Genomic DNA, 12,810 nt, shown 5'->3' with positions numbered 1-12,810 from the left:
GCCTTAGATCTTCCTCTCCTTGGACCATTCTCTATTTAGGCACTTCATTTTATGGTAAATCTCAATAAAATACTTTCAGGGGGGTCACATTTCCACTAGAAATGGGTCCAAAGCACTGGGTCTAGCCAGCCTGCCCTCATAACTTCATATTCAGTAGGTGTGTTCAAAAATGATGGCTGGCTACAAATCTGTCCCTAAAGGACAAAAGGATGTGAAAATTCATCACAAATTAAGACAGGTTCACCAAAAATTGGACAAATACATAATCAGCAACAGTCTCTTTAATTCTAGTGAGGAAAACCCAGAAGTGAAATGAAGGAACTGATTTCTTATGTCTTCTAACTGCAACTACCATTGAGAGCTCTCCTGAGATTTCAGAATTTGTGGGACAGCATGAAATAGAGTCATGAGAATGAAGAACTGCTGAATTCTATTCCTGGTTCTTTCATTGACTTTCTGTGTGTTCTTCAGCAAGTCACTTAATATCTCTGACTCAGTCTCCCCAAGTGTAAGCTGGGGATAATAATACTTACCTAACCCATGGAGAGCAAGTTGTATGGATCATTTGATTAAGGTTTACACAGTGTTTTGCAAATGTCAAGTGCTATGCAAATGCTAAACATTATTCGTTTTCTTTGATGGATTTTTTAAATGAAAATGGAATTGAATCATCACTTTTCTAAGAGCAGTTTTGTTGCATACAGAATTTTCCAAAGGGCTGCACTTTGACACAAGAATTCCTATTAAATTGTGTTAGATCAGTTTTCTTCTGCAGACTCTGAGAGATGCCTCAATCCATTCAGAAAGGGAGCCCAGGGATCAAATTAATGAAGTCAAGAGAAGTGGATTCTTGGAGGTCGAAGTAGGAGGTCCTATTATTTAGTGTGACTCTAGTTACTGTATTTAATGTGTTAGCATAAGCGGAAGAACAGGCTAAAACCACTTTTCTGCACAATAGCTGGATCAAGTTTGTGACAAACTGGGAATGTTCTTAATGTTTTCTCTGAATACTGTGTTGGCGCCTCAGTGTCCCCTAGGCAGTTCTTAAGTGTCTGGCAGAGCAAAGGGTCAGTGCACCTAAATGCCTGAGACTCTGTCTCCTAGCAACTGATGGCCTGGGCCTCTCCCCTGCAAAAGTGCCAGCTGAAGGTGTTAGAGACAAAGGGATCAGGTGACCTCCTGGCCCAGGAAAGGAGCTGAGCAGAGAGGAGGGGCTGGGAGGGGTTGTTAGTCTGGAGCTGGCTGAGGGCAGATGTGGGGGTCTGGCTCACTGTCCCCCAGAATGGACCCGGCCGAGGAGTCTGGTTCGCTATATCTACAAGCTCTGTTTTAGACCCTGTTCCTGTCATCGAATAAACCTCTGTTTTACTGGCTGGCTAAGAGTCACGTCTGACTGCTAAGTGGGGGTGCAGGACCCTGTGGCTTCCCCAGGACCCCGCCTGGTTGGGCTCGCTGTGGGAAGCGCACGGAGGGGCAGAGGATGCTGAATGCTCCAAGGAGAGACCCAGGAGGTGAAGATGGGTGAGCTTCTTGCCCTGAACAAGTCTGCTCCAAGGGAGAGGAGGCTCCCCAAAGTCCTGACTGGCTTTGTGGGGAGCTGTTCCAGAGCATCGCCTGGTGACTCCGTGACAACTGGTGGCAGCGCTGGGATGTACTGCACCCCGTGAATAGCGCTTCTTGCAGTAAGTGACTGGGGAGCAGTAAAACAAAGGAGGGATAATGAGGACCAGGCGTGCTGAAGGCTCAGAGAGGGATGGTTTCAGGGGGCAGTTAATCTCTGGGAGTGTGTGACCTGCGAGAAGGACTGTTGGAGTAACGGGGTCCCCCTGAGGACTGCAGCGTGCAGTCTCAGGGCGGAGGAGCTTGCTGCTCGACCCTGGGAAAGAGAAGGATTTTTGCAGTAGCAGGATTCCCCTGGGGATTGCAGGAGCAGTCCCAGGGGCGGAGGAATCTGCAGCTCGACCCTGGCAAAGAGGTGGTGATCACGAGAAGGGCTGGCACACCAGAGGTTCTTCCTGGAAACCATGGAGAAGCCAAGAGCACACAGGCCTGTGAGTCCAGAGCCACTTGGGAACAGTGAAGTGATGGCCTATCACCATCTCCTTCAGAAGGACTTTGTGATCCTGTGCACAAAGAGAGGGTTACGCATGGGGAAGTTCACCAAGGCACAGTTAATCGTGCAGTTGGAGGAGGAGGACCGCTCTGAGGAGCAGATTCCTGACCCAGATGGGGCTACAAGAGGATCTGGGAGCAGCTGGAGCATCAGCCAGGCATCCCCAGGAGTCTGGTCCCCAATCAGACTAGGGTCTTCATGACTGGATTCCCCATCAGGAGATTGGAGACGGATGGGATGGGAGCAGAGCCTGAGAGAGCGAGAGGACCGTGAGAGAGAGCAAGAGCCTGAGGAAAAGCTGCAGGAGAAGCAGCAGCAGCGTGGACTGGTGATGGTGGAGCGGAGAGACATAGGGGGCTGCCCAGGGGTCAGTGGGGAAACACGCCTGGGGGGGGCGAGACCCTGGGACAGAGAGAACTGTGGTGGTGCAGCCCCAGATGCTGAGGGACTGCGGGACCTGGGTGAAGTTCCCTGGAGTGAAGCCCCTTGCCCTGCCTATGGCCCAGATCCCTGTGCAGACCCAGGAGGGGTCCTGGCTGGTAGTTGGGGTTCTCCAGGATATCGGCTCGAAGGCCCTGTTGTGGGGTGACTGTCTCCCCTTGGGACAGGATCCAGGCCCCACTCCTGTAACGGCCGAGGGTTTTCAAATCCAGGGAACCAATTGGCTAGGATGGAAATGGTCAGTGAAAATGCAAATAACCTGGCTGACAATGGGGAGGGGCTACTGGGCTCAGGATACCTGCCTACCTGTAACCAGCCCCCTGGAGCTGAGTGGGAGGGAGAGATGCTCCCCGCCCCCCTGCACACTGGAGAGGGGGCTCACGCTGGCTCTGATGCTGTGACCAGAGCAGAGAGCTCACTGCCTGCCCCCACTGGGACAGCAAGGGCAGCGCTGAGCATGGGTGGAGCTGAGACCCCAGCTGAGTGGGGGGACACCCAGGCAGGGCAAGTCAGCTGCCAAACAGCTTTGCCTGGTCCAGATGTGCTGCTGGGAAGTGATTACACAGCAGAGAGGGAGCTATCAGGGATAAGGCTCAAGGGGGCTGTGACCCCAGGCCCAGCCAGTGAGAGGGAGCAGGTCCCACTCCCTGCCCCAGCAGCTGAATCCCAGACCGAGCTGCAAAGGGATCCCTCCTTGGAGAAGCTGAGGGAACTTGCTGGCCACAGCGCTGCAAACCCCTTTGGGGAAGGCTGCAGGGACAGAGTCCTGCAGGAGAAGGGATTCCTGTACCGGGAATGGGCTCCCCAAGGGGAAGTAGAACTGGGGGGAATCGGGAGGCAGCTGGTGGTGCCCCAGGAATCCACAGGGTTCTTCCCATTTGAGCTGCTGGATGGGAGGAGAGTGAGGGGACCCCTGGACCTGAAGGGGGAGGATTGGATGGAGAAGGGGGAAGACCCCCTGGGGGATCTCTTCCCTGAGGTGGGAGCCAATCTCCCCTCAGATGTTCCCCGTTCAGAGTCACTGGGAAAGCAACCCAGATCGTGGAGAGAGAGGTCAGGAACATGCTGACTTTAGATGGGATCCAGCCGTTTTACAGCCCATGGGCCTCACCCATGGGGCTGATCCCCAAGGGAGACAGGATGATCTGGTTTTATGGGGGCTATCAGAAGCTTAAAGCCATCACAGTGTCCGATGCCCACCCCATGCCTAGGCCTGGGGAGATTCTAGACAAGCAGAGGGCGATGGAGAACTTGGCCCTGGCAGACACTGATAACATGTGCATCTTTAGCCAGACCTGGGAGGAACAGGTGTCCCAGGTGAAGAGGGGGCTGGGCTGCCTCAAGGAGGTGGGACTGACATTAAAAGCTGGAAAGTGTAAGTTGGGGATGGCAGAGGTGTTGTATCTGGGCCACAAAGTGGGAAGCAGCTGCCCAAGCCCAGAGCTGGCCAAGGCCAAGATGGGGGCTCTTAACCAAGGGAGCCTGAACTGCAGTCCAGAGTGCTGGGAGAAGACCCCATCCCTGTTTGAACCCCAGGGGTATTGGATATAGAAAAAGGGTTCAAGCCGCAAAAACCTTCCCACATGCGGCCTCCAAGTGCCATCAAGCACACCCAACCTAAGGGAGGGCGTGAGACTGGACTGTCCTGGTGTAACTCACACCGAGGAATGGGAGAGATGCTGGGGCATCCATGGGAAAGTTGGTGGGTTCAAACTTCCCCAGGTCACTGGCTGGAGTGACCTCGCTCAGTTCGGTCTCGAAGGGGGGAGAGATGTGACGAACTGGGAATGTTCTTAATGTTTTCTCTGAATACTGTGTTGGTGCCTCAGTGTCCCCTAGGCAGTTCTTAAGTGTCTGGCAGAGCAAAGGGCCAGTGCACCTAAATGCCTGACACTCTGTCTCCTAGCAACTGATGGCCTGGGCCCCTCCTCTGCAAAGGTGCCAGCTGAAGGTGTTGGAGACAAAGGGATCAGGTGACCTTCTGGCCCGGGAAAGGAGCTGAGCAGAGAGGAGGGGCTGGGAGGGGTTGTTAGTCTGGAGCTGGCTGAGGGCAGACGTGGGGGTCTGGCTCACTGTCCCCCAGAATGGACCTGGCCGAGGGGTCTTGTTCGCTGTATCTACAAGCTCTGTTTTAGACCCTGTTCCTGTCATCGAATAAACCTCTGTTTTACTGGCTGGCTAAGAGTCACGTCTGACTGCAAAGTGGGGGTGCAGGACCCTATGGCTTCCCCAGGACCCCGCCTGGTTGGGCTCACTGTGGGAAGCGCACGGAGGGGCAGAGGATGCTGATTGCTCCAAGGAGAGACCCAGGAGGTGAAGACGGGTGAGCTTCTTGCCCTGAACAAGTCTGCTCCAAGGGAGAGGAGTCTCCCCAAAGTCCTGACTGGCTTGGTGGGGAGCAGTTCCAGAGCATCGCCCGGTGACTCCGTTATAGAAGCGCACGGAGAGGTAGAGGATGCTGAATGCTCCAAGGTCAGACCCAAGAGGCGAAGACATGTGAGCTTCTTGCCTTGGAGACTGTCTGCTCCGAGGGAGAGGAGGCTCCCCAAAGTCCTGACTGGCTTTGTGGGGAGCTGTTCCAGAGCATCGCCCGGTGACTCCATGACAAAGATGGGGAATGTAATTCCCTGAAATGAAGAGCAGATGAAAGTCAGGACACATCATTCTAAGAGATCCTCTTGTATTGTTTCCAAAGCCAAAGCTTTGGGAACGCTCTGTGCTTCCACTCAGTCAAGCCAGAATGTGGGCAAGTACAATCCTTCAACCTAAAATTTTTCCCCTGGTCCTGGAGAAGAGCTCATTACCTGCAATGTGAATTCCACTGGATGAGACTGAGTTCCTGTTTGCAAAAGAACACTTCCTCCATTCAGGATGGGTGGAATTTTAAGGGTTCATTATGATTAATACCTGGCCACCCACTGCATTTCCTACACCATCCTCAGAGAAGCTGTCCCCTTCCTTAACATCTCTAGAACTGCTGAATTTAGTAGGTCATAAACTGACGTTCAGGTTCAGCCTTAGCCAGTTCTGAACTTGCATCCTGAATTTCCACCAGACCTGAAGAATACATTGTAGGCTTCAGGATGTCTTTATAGAAACCCAGGCTAATGGGACCCAGCAGCAGATATGAGGAGATTTATCTGCTTGAAAGGAATGCTTTGTTGTCCTTGGAAGGGCTACAGAGATATGGGGCAGAGTGAGAGTTCATGGAGAGTGCATCAAAAGCATCATCATCATCCCCACTTGCTGCCTCACACCACATGGCGAAGGAGGAAGATCCTCTAATCCTCTTGGATTTCATTGGAAACATCCCGTTACATCAGGGCAGGGAGCAGGCACTTCCATGGCTTGTGATACACCAAGTAGATAGGCAAGGGCACTCAGGATTGACTTGTGGGAGGTGCACCCAGCTAGCCAAGGCAAATGCTATAAAAAAGAGACACAATTTTTAAACTCCAATGGCCTCGCACTGGTGGAGTGTTAAACTGGATTGGTTAAAGTGCTTGAGAACAGTGAGCAGGCTTTGTTACCAGTGATGGCCAAGATTAAGTATCTAGTGACCTAAAGTAGTTCCCTATTTCCCTAGAGGTTCCTTATCCCTAATTTTCAAAGGGTCCCTTCAGTCACTTTCTCTGATAAGCTACTTTGCCTAATACTAAACATGAATACATGAAAAGGACTAACGTCTTCAACCTCAATGATAAATCTAAGCCACTCCCCTTCGCACTAACCCATATCCTTGCTCACTGATAGAGAGACAGAGAGAGCATGCATGTGTTTGTACCCTTGTAATTCAAGAACATCCGAGGGATACAGTTTTACCTTCTGTAGTAAACAGGAACAAAACCAGCATAATTCATTCATTTTCTTTCCTGCTGCAATCACAGAAGAATAATAGGAAGGAAGACAGGCTGCTAACCTGAATGTTCCTGGGTCAAAATATTCACAACAGGCTGGCATTCCATGATCTAGTCACTATTTGGTCTCTGATGCTGATTAATACCATATCCATCAGAGAAAGCTGTGAACACCCGTAAGGCACCTTAATGTCTTGCCTGTTCAGCTTGAGTTCTTGCTCTCCTTTTCCCACATTTCTCACCTTTCAGACCTAGTTTTTATATTACTTCTATGTATAATGTATGTGCATCTAGCCGAGTGGTTAAAAAAAACCTGATAGTACTGAAAAGCAGACGCAATGCAATCTCTTCCTGTTAATGGGCAAGTCAGAGTAACATGCATGACGTTTGTCTGGCCAGAATGTTGTCCATTTCCTAAAACACTCAATTAACCTGATTCCTCAGTGTCTTGCATTTTATGTTGACATTTACACCTATGCAAAACACAACTCAATTGGAATGGTAGCATTTTGCACTTTGCACAGATGCAACTGATGACACGAGGTGCAAGAGATTGAAGATTAAGGGCATAAGAATTCCGATAGTTGTCTAAGCATATGAAAAATATTACTATGATTTACTGAAAGAAAAGGGGATGGCTGACATTTGTGTTAGAAACATTCAGAGAGCCATAAAAGGAGGAACAAGGAATCCCTTTGTTTTGTAACTATTTCATTGCTGCTCCACTATTGCACCTACTGTTGAGATCATGGAATATTAAGATATAAATGCAATGTTCATCCCCACGGAATGTGGGTTCTACCCACAGATATCCAGAGAATTCAGCAGCACAGCAAGTGCCTCCCACCTGGATGCACCTAGAGTATGCAGCAGTGCAACAGATGAGTTGTACTGGGATGAACAGCATTCAGCAACATTGTAGGTCAGTGGTGGGCAACCTGTGGGCCATGGGCCATATGCCGCCCATCAGGGTAATCTGATTGTGGGCCACAAGACTATTTGCTGACATTGACCATCCACAAGCACTGGCCCCAGCAGCTCCCAGTCACCATGGTTTGCCATTCCCAGCCAACGGGAGCTGCAGGGACGTGCTGGCTGCTGCTTCCCGCAGATCCTGTTGGCCAGGAACAGTGAACAGCAGCTACTGGGAGCTGCGGGGGGAGGGAGGAGGCTGTGCCTGCGGGTGGTCAACATCAGCAAAATGTCTCGCGGCCCACAATCATATTACCCTGATTGGCCTCATGCGGCCCATGGGCTGCAGGTTGCCCACCACTGCTGTAGGTGCACACTACATGCATCCAAAGAAATGGGTATTCACCCATGAAAGCTCATGCTCTGTTAGTCTATAAGGTGCCACAGAACTCTTTGCCTACCTGAATGTATCTGACGCATTCATTGAATGTACCTGGACCAGTCAGTACAGGATTGGTGTGTCTGACTTTCATGTAGGATGACCAGATGAGAGGAAGAAAATAACGGGACACGTGGGGGAGTGCCGCGAAATATCAGGACAAATTGCATCCTGACCAAACATCGGTTGGAATGTAGGACAAACGCCTAAATATTGAGACAGTACCGATTTTATTTTATTGGGATATCTGGTCACTCTACTTACATGCACATGCAGGATTAAACAGAGCAGGTATTATCTCCCTACATGTATCTGAGGCATTCTGGGAACATCTGATAGTAGTCAAGTGGTTAAATAAATCGATTTCAGTCCAAGATATGTGTTTTTATAAGGCCAGGCGTATCATAAACCAGAGGGGAACATGATCATAACAAAACATATTGCAGAAGCATTTGACAAACTGTCAAGGTAGAGGAAGCATACCTTATTCTTGAAAAAAATGTTTATTTTAAATAAACACTATGGAGTGCAATCTAACCAGTGCTTTTCTCCTCAGTGTCTGGTAGGGGTGAACCTACATGCCTCTTTCAGTGGGAAAGCAAAGTTTCTGAGTGATTTCATAAGCAGCTCAAACTGTCATTTTCCAACATATTGCCATATATCTATTCCAAAAGAGATTTAGAGACTGGAAGGACCATGTGAAAGTTTTGAGAGTCTAGGCAGGTACCATATGCAAAATCAGTTATTATCATCCTACTTGCTGTCCTGGGATCTCTGGGTTAGTAAGTCTCTTGATGGGAGGCAAAACGAGGTCTCTTTTTTCAAGTCTCTTAACATTTGTTTTTAAAAAGTGTGAATTTGATGATCAAGAAAATAAGGGACTGATAGCATCAATGGGGAAAAATGATCAGAGCCAGGCATATGAAACAGAAGTTCTGTACAAAAATACCCCTGATCTCCCAGTCCTGTGTCCCTGCACAGCCTTGCTAATGCATTGCAGTCCTGACCTGCTGTGCCAGTCCTGCGCTCTCACAGAGCTTTGCCAGCCATTATGAAGACCTCATAAAGATGAACCATATAATATATCCCCCCAGTGACTGCTCCACAGAGCATAATAATACAGCAACAACACGCTGCAAGGCAGATGTTATCGTGACCTCTGATGGGAAACATCTCTAGACTAAGCCAGATTTCTCCAGCCTAGACTGATACTTGATACAGTAACAGCTTATTATTAGATAGTAGTAACATCAAAAACCCAGTGTGTGTGTGTTTCAAAGCCAGAAGATGTTAATTTTCCCTTCTGGTGGCAGCAGAATCCACTTCCATCAACATCTCATTTTCACCTGGGAGTGATTTCATTTTCATTTGAATCCTTTCACTACTCCAGTGTGGTAGTAGTTTCCAGCAGGAGATCCAGGCAAAGGAATAGGGCCTGAGCTGGGTGAACGGATTTTCTTTTCATTTTACTTTACATATTACCCACAACACTTGTTAGAAAGACAATGAAGACAAAGTGTATGTCACTGAAAAAGTTTGGAGGAAAAAGAAACAATATCCCCATTCTTATCTTGGATACACATAACTCTGACATGGGAAGTGGGTGCATCTACTTAATACACATGAAACTTGGACAGATAATCAGGTGTTTTAAAAATGGATCTTTTCCAAATCATTTATCCCAGCTCAGGCAGAACTTTGGAGGGAATAATTTATTAAACTCCATGTACTTCTCCTTTACTTGTTGTGTCTCCTGATTCTTCTCTTATTCTGGGGTAAATCAGGAATAACTCCACGGAAATCAAATGTGACACACTAGATAGATCCTTGTTCTGTTTCTGCATTTCATGGAGATCAGATTGACACTGCACTATTTAGACCATTCATCAGTCTGTTTTTATGTCCCCAGATCAGCAAACACTTAAGGGTGTGCTACAGTCTAAGCACTTACTTAAGTTCCATTGACATGAAAGCTAAATGTGTGCTTAAGTGTTTTTCTGAACTGCGCCGCCAGTGGATGATGGGATTACTGGACAATAAATATCATTGGTCTTTTCTAAGAACAGATTAAAAAAAATTATTAAAGTTAATGTTTAAAATCAAATTTACACAAGTCAAGAGAGAAGTAGTACATCAGAAAGCAGGAAATCAGCTACTGTGCCATTTTTTTTATGTGGTGCAGTAGGAGATGGGACCCGCCAGGCTACCTGGGCCATTGATCGGCTCTTATACATCACTTCTCATTTTCTTTTGAAAATTCATGCAGCAGTTTCACACAGCTCAGCTGACAGGTACCACTGTCACTAGGAACAGAATGAGAGACAATGCAAAACAGCTTCTTTAAGCTGCCTTTAATTAGCCCTTAAGTCATTTTCCGTTGATGGATTAATCATTCTAAGGCACGAAGTGCTAGCAGTGCTCATAAAAATGTTTTTGAATTTCTTTCCAACTCATCTGAGGACGCTGCTTCTCCCTCATTTCTTACACAAAGTTCTGTTATTAGATTTTATTGGGCCCCACTGATATAAGACAAAGCTCCAAAGTCTGGCCCTGGGAGTCAATTTACAGATATGTTAATTCTCGGAGACTGATTCCTTTAGGATCTGCAATGTCTAAGTACATTTTTTTAGGATGGCGTGTGTAAATCTTTCTGCTTGGGGAAGTGAGGGATCAATAGAAATGAAAGGAGTGGAATACAGTGCAGGCTGGTAGAGCACAGTTACCACACGAGTAGAACTCTGCCATTTCACCTTTCCAATACCAGTGGCAGCACCCCTGCCTTTCCAGTCTTAGGTCTTCATAGGGCCAATGTGCTTCAGTCTTGCTACACAGGATCCCTGCTTTTCCTGCCATGAGCACCTGCGTGGCTCTATCAATGCACCTTCCAGCTAACTGCAAGACCCACACCCATTCCAGGCCTTGGTGCTCTCACAGCTTAGCCAATCCATCACACAGTAACCCATGGTAGGATTAAATCAGGTCTGCACAACATGCAGCTGCGGCCCGTGTGGGCTCACTGTGAGGCCTATGGGCAAACAGCGGGGTGGGGTGGCTGGGTTCGCCCTCTGCCGGGGGGGGTCCCCGCCTCACAGCCCCACGCGTGCACCGTGCTCCGCTTTAGCAGCCAGAACAGCAGGTCTCCATCTCCTGCTTCCGCTGCCTGGTGTACAGCGGGCACGTCACTTCCTCAGCGCTGGGCACGAGGCAGAGCCCGTCAGTGGGGAGCGAGGGGAGGGATGCCCTGCCTGGGCTTAAGCCGCAGCTCTGTGTGTGTGTGTGGGGGAACGGGCCAAGACTCCCTCAAGCTTCCCTCCCCCTTTGGTTGGGGACGGGGCAGCTACTGTGCTGATTGGCCCCAGGGCAGCTTCCGTAGTGATGGGCGGGGGGGGGGGTTGAACTGTCTGTGGGCAGCCAGGAAATCCCTGTGTGTGTTTGTGTGTGTGTGTGCGTGTGTGTTGCACCTGCCCTGCCCCGACTGCTGCCCCCTTCCCTGGTTCAGGGACCTTCCCCCTCCCTGGCCCCTATCATACTGCCTCCCTCCCCGGGCTCCCTGTGGCCCCTGTGTTTGTGTGTTGGACAGTCACATCCAATCCCTTCACACTGCCCCCCTTTCCCCTCCCCTTAGTTCATAGCTGCAGAAAATCCCTTCAAACTGTCCCCCTTTCCCTCTCCCCTTATTTCATGGGGGGATGATTCATAAAAAAAAAATTAAAATAATTTAAAAAAATATTGTTTGCTTTAATTGAAAAATTCTTAATAAAGTATCACCCCACCCCTCACACCTTCTTTTTTGGCCCACAGCTGTTTCGGCGGGGCGGCGTTGGGGAAGGAGGATTTGTTTCCATGGGGTGGGCGGCGTTGTGGGGGGTGTTGTTTCTAGGGGCTGGGCGGTGCTGGGGTGGGGGATGTGTTTCGGGGGGGCTGGGTGGCACTGATGGGGGGTGTTTCGGTGGGGCCAGGGGGTTTCAGCCCTCAGCTGTTTTCTTTGGAGTAATATGGCCCTCGCCGCTTTATGAGTTGTGCAGGCCTGGATTAAATCCACCTCTCCAGCCCTGTTGCCCACTGCCCACATAAAAGAAAGAGATGCTTGTGTACTTTGAGAGATCCAGTATGTTTTTCTTCGGTGCCGAGTTCTGTAGGTTGTGTCATTAGCCGTGTGGAGGGGTCTTTTTGCCCTGGGAATTGTCAGCAACGAGGAGGGATGTGAGGGTAGTATGTGAACTTAATGATGGGTAAGTGAATGCATAGTATTAGATGGGTTCCTGTGTGTAAGTACGAAGGGGTTGCAAAAGGGGTGGGGGTGGGGATTGTAAACTTTAGCAAATGCAATATTGTTTTTGTGGAACAGGCTAAGTGTTTGTACGTAGGGTCAGTGTAGGTAGCTCCTGGTTCAGTGCAGCTCACCTAGACCCAAGTTTTGCCTTAGCAAAAGAGATAGCCTCAGAGTGTCATTGGGCGGTCACATGTTCTATTCTCTGAATGTTCTGTGCTATTTGCAAAGGCAGACTTCGAGTATGTCTGTCTGTTGGCATATTAGGCTGTCTCTGAAGAGGGCAGTTAAGCTTGCATCAATGTGTACTTAACTCTGTATTTTCTGGTTTTCAGAGGTTTGAGTTTTGCTGAACTTGATGTTTTGGAGGACTTGAGATACCACCAGGCAGCCTTAACTCTTCAGTAACTAAGTTTTTTGTCAGTGAATGTCCTAAGTTTTCGAAAAAATGTTTTTTGTAGACGTCTCTACTAAGAAGCTGCCATCCTTATTTTTTTAATAAAATAATATAAAAATAAAATGGACCATTTTATTATGTCATCCTCTGACATGTTATATTATGCATTCCTATTACTACTGACATGTCATGAAATAAAAATAATATCACAATGCCCATAAAATCAAATACATTTTGAAAGGCACTTCCATTTTGAAACAAAATTTCAGTTTTCTTCAACATGAAATTTTCCAAAATGACATCTGTTTTGTTTCAGGAAAATTTGTTTTTGTGACAAATTTCACCAAAATCAAGGTAATTTCACCAAAATTGTTCATTTGT

The sequence above is a fragment of the Gopherus flavomarginatus genome, chromosome 9 (genome assembly GCF_025201925.1).
Source record: "Gopherus flavomarginatus isolate rGopFla2 chromosome 9, rGopFla2.mat.asm, whole genome shotgun sequence".
NCBI lineage: Eukaryota > Metazoa > Chordata > Testudines > Testudinidae > Gopherus > Gopherus flavomarginatus.
This window is presented reverse-complemented; position numbering follows the sequence as displayed.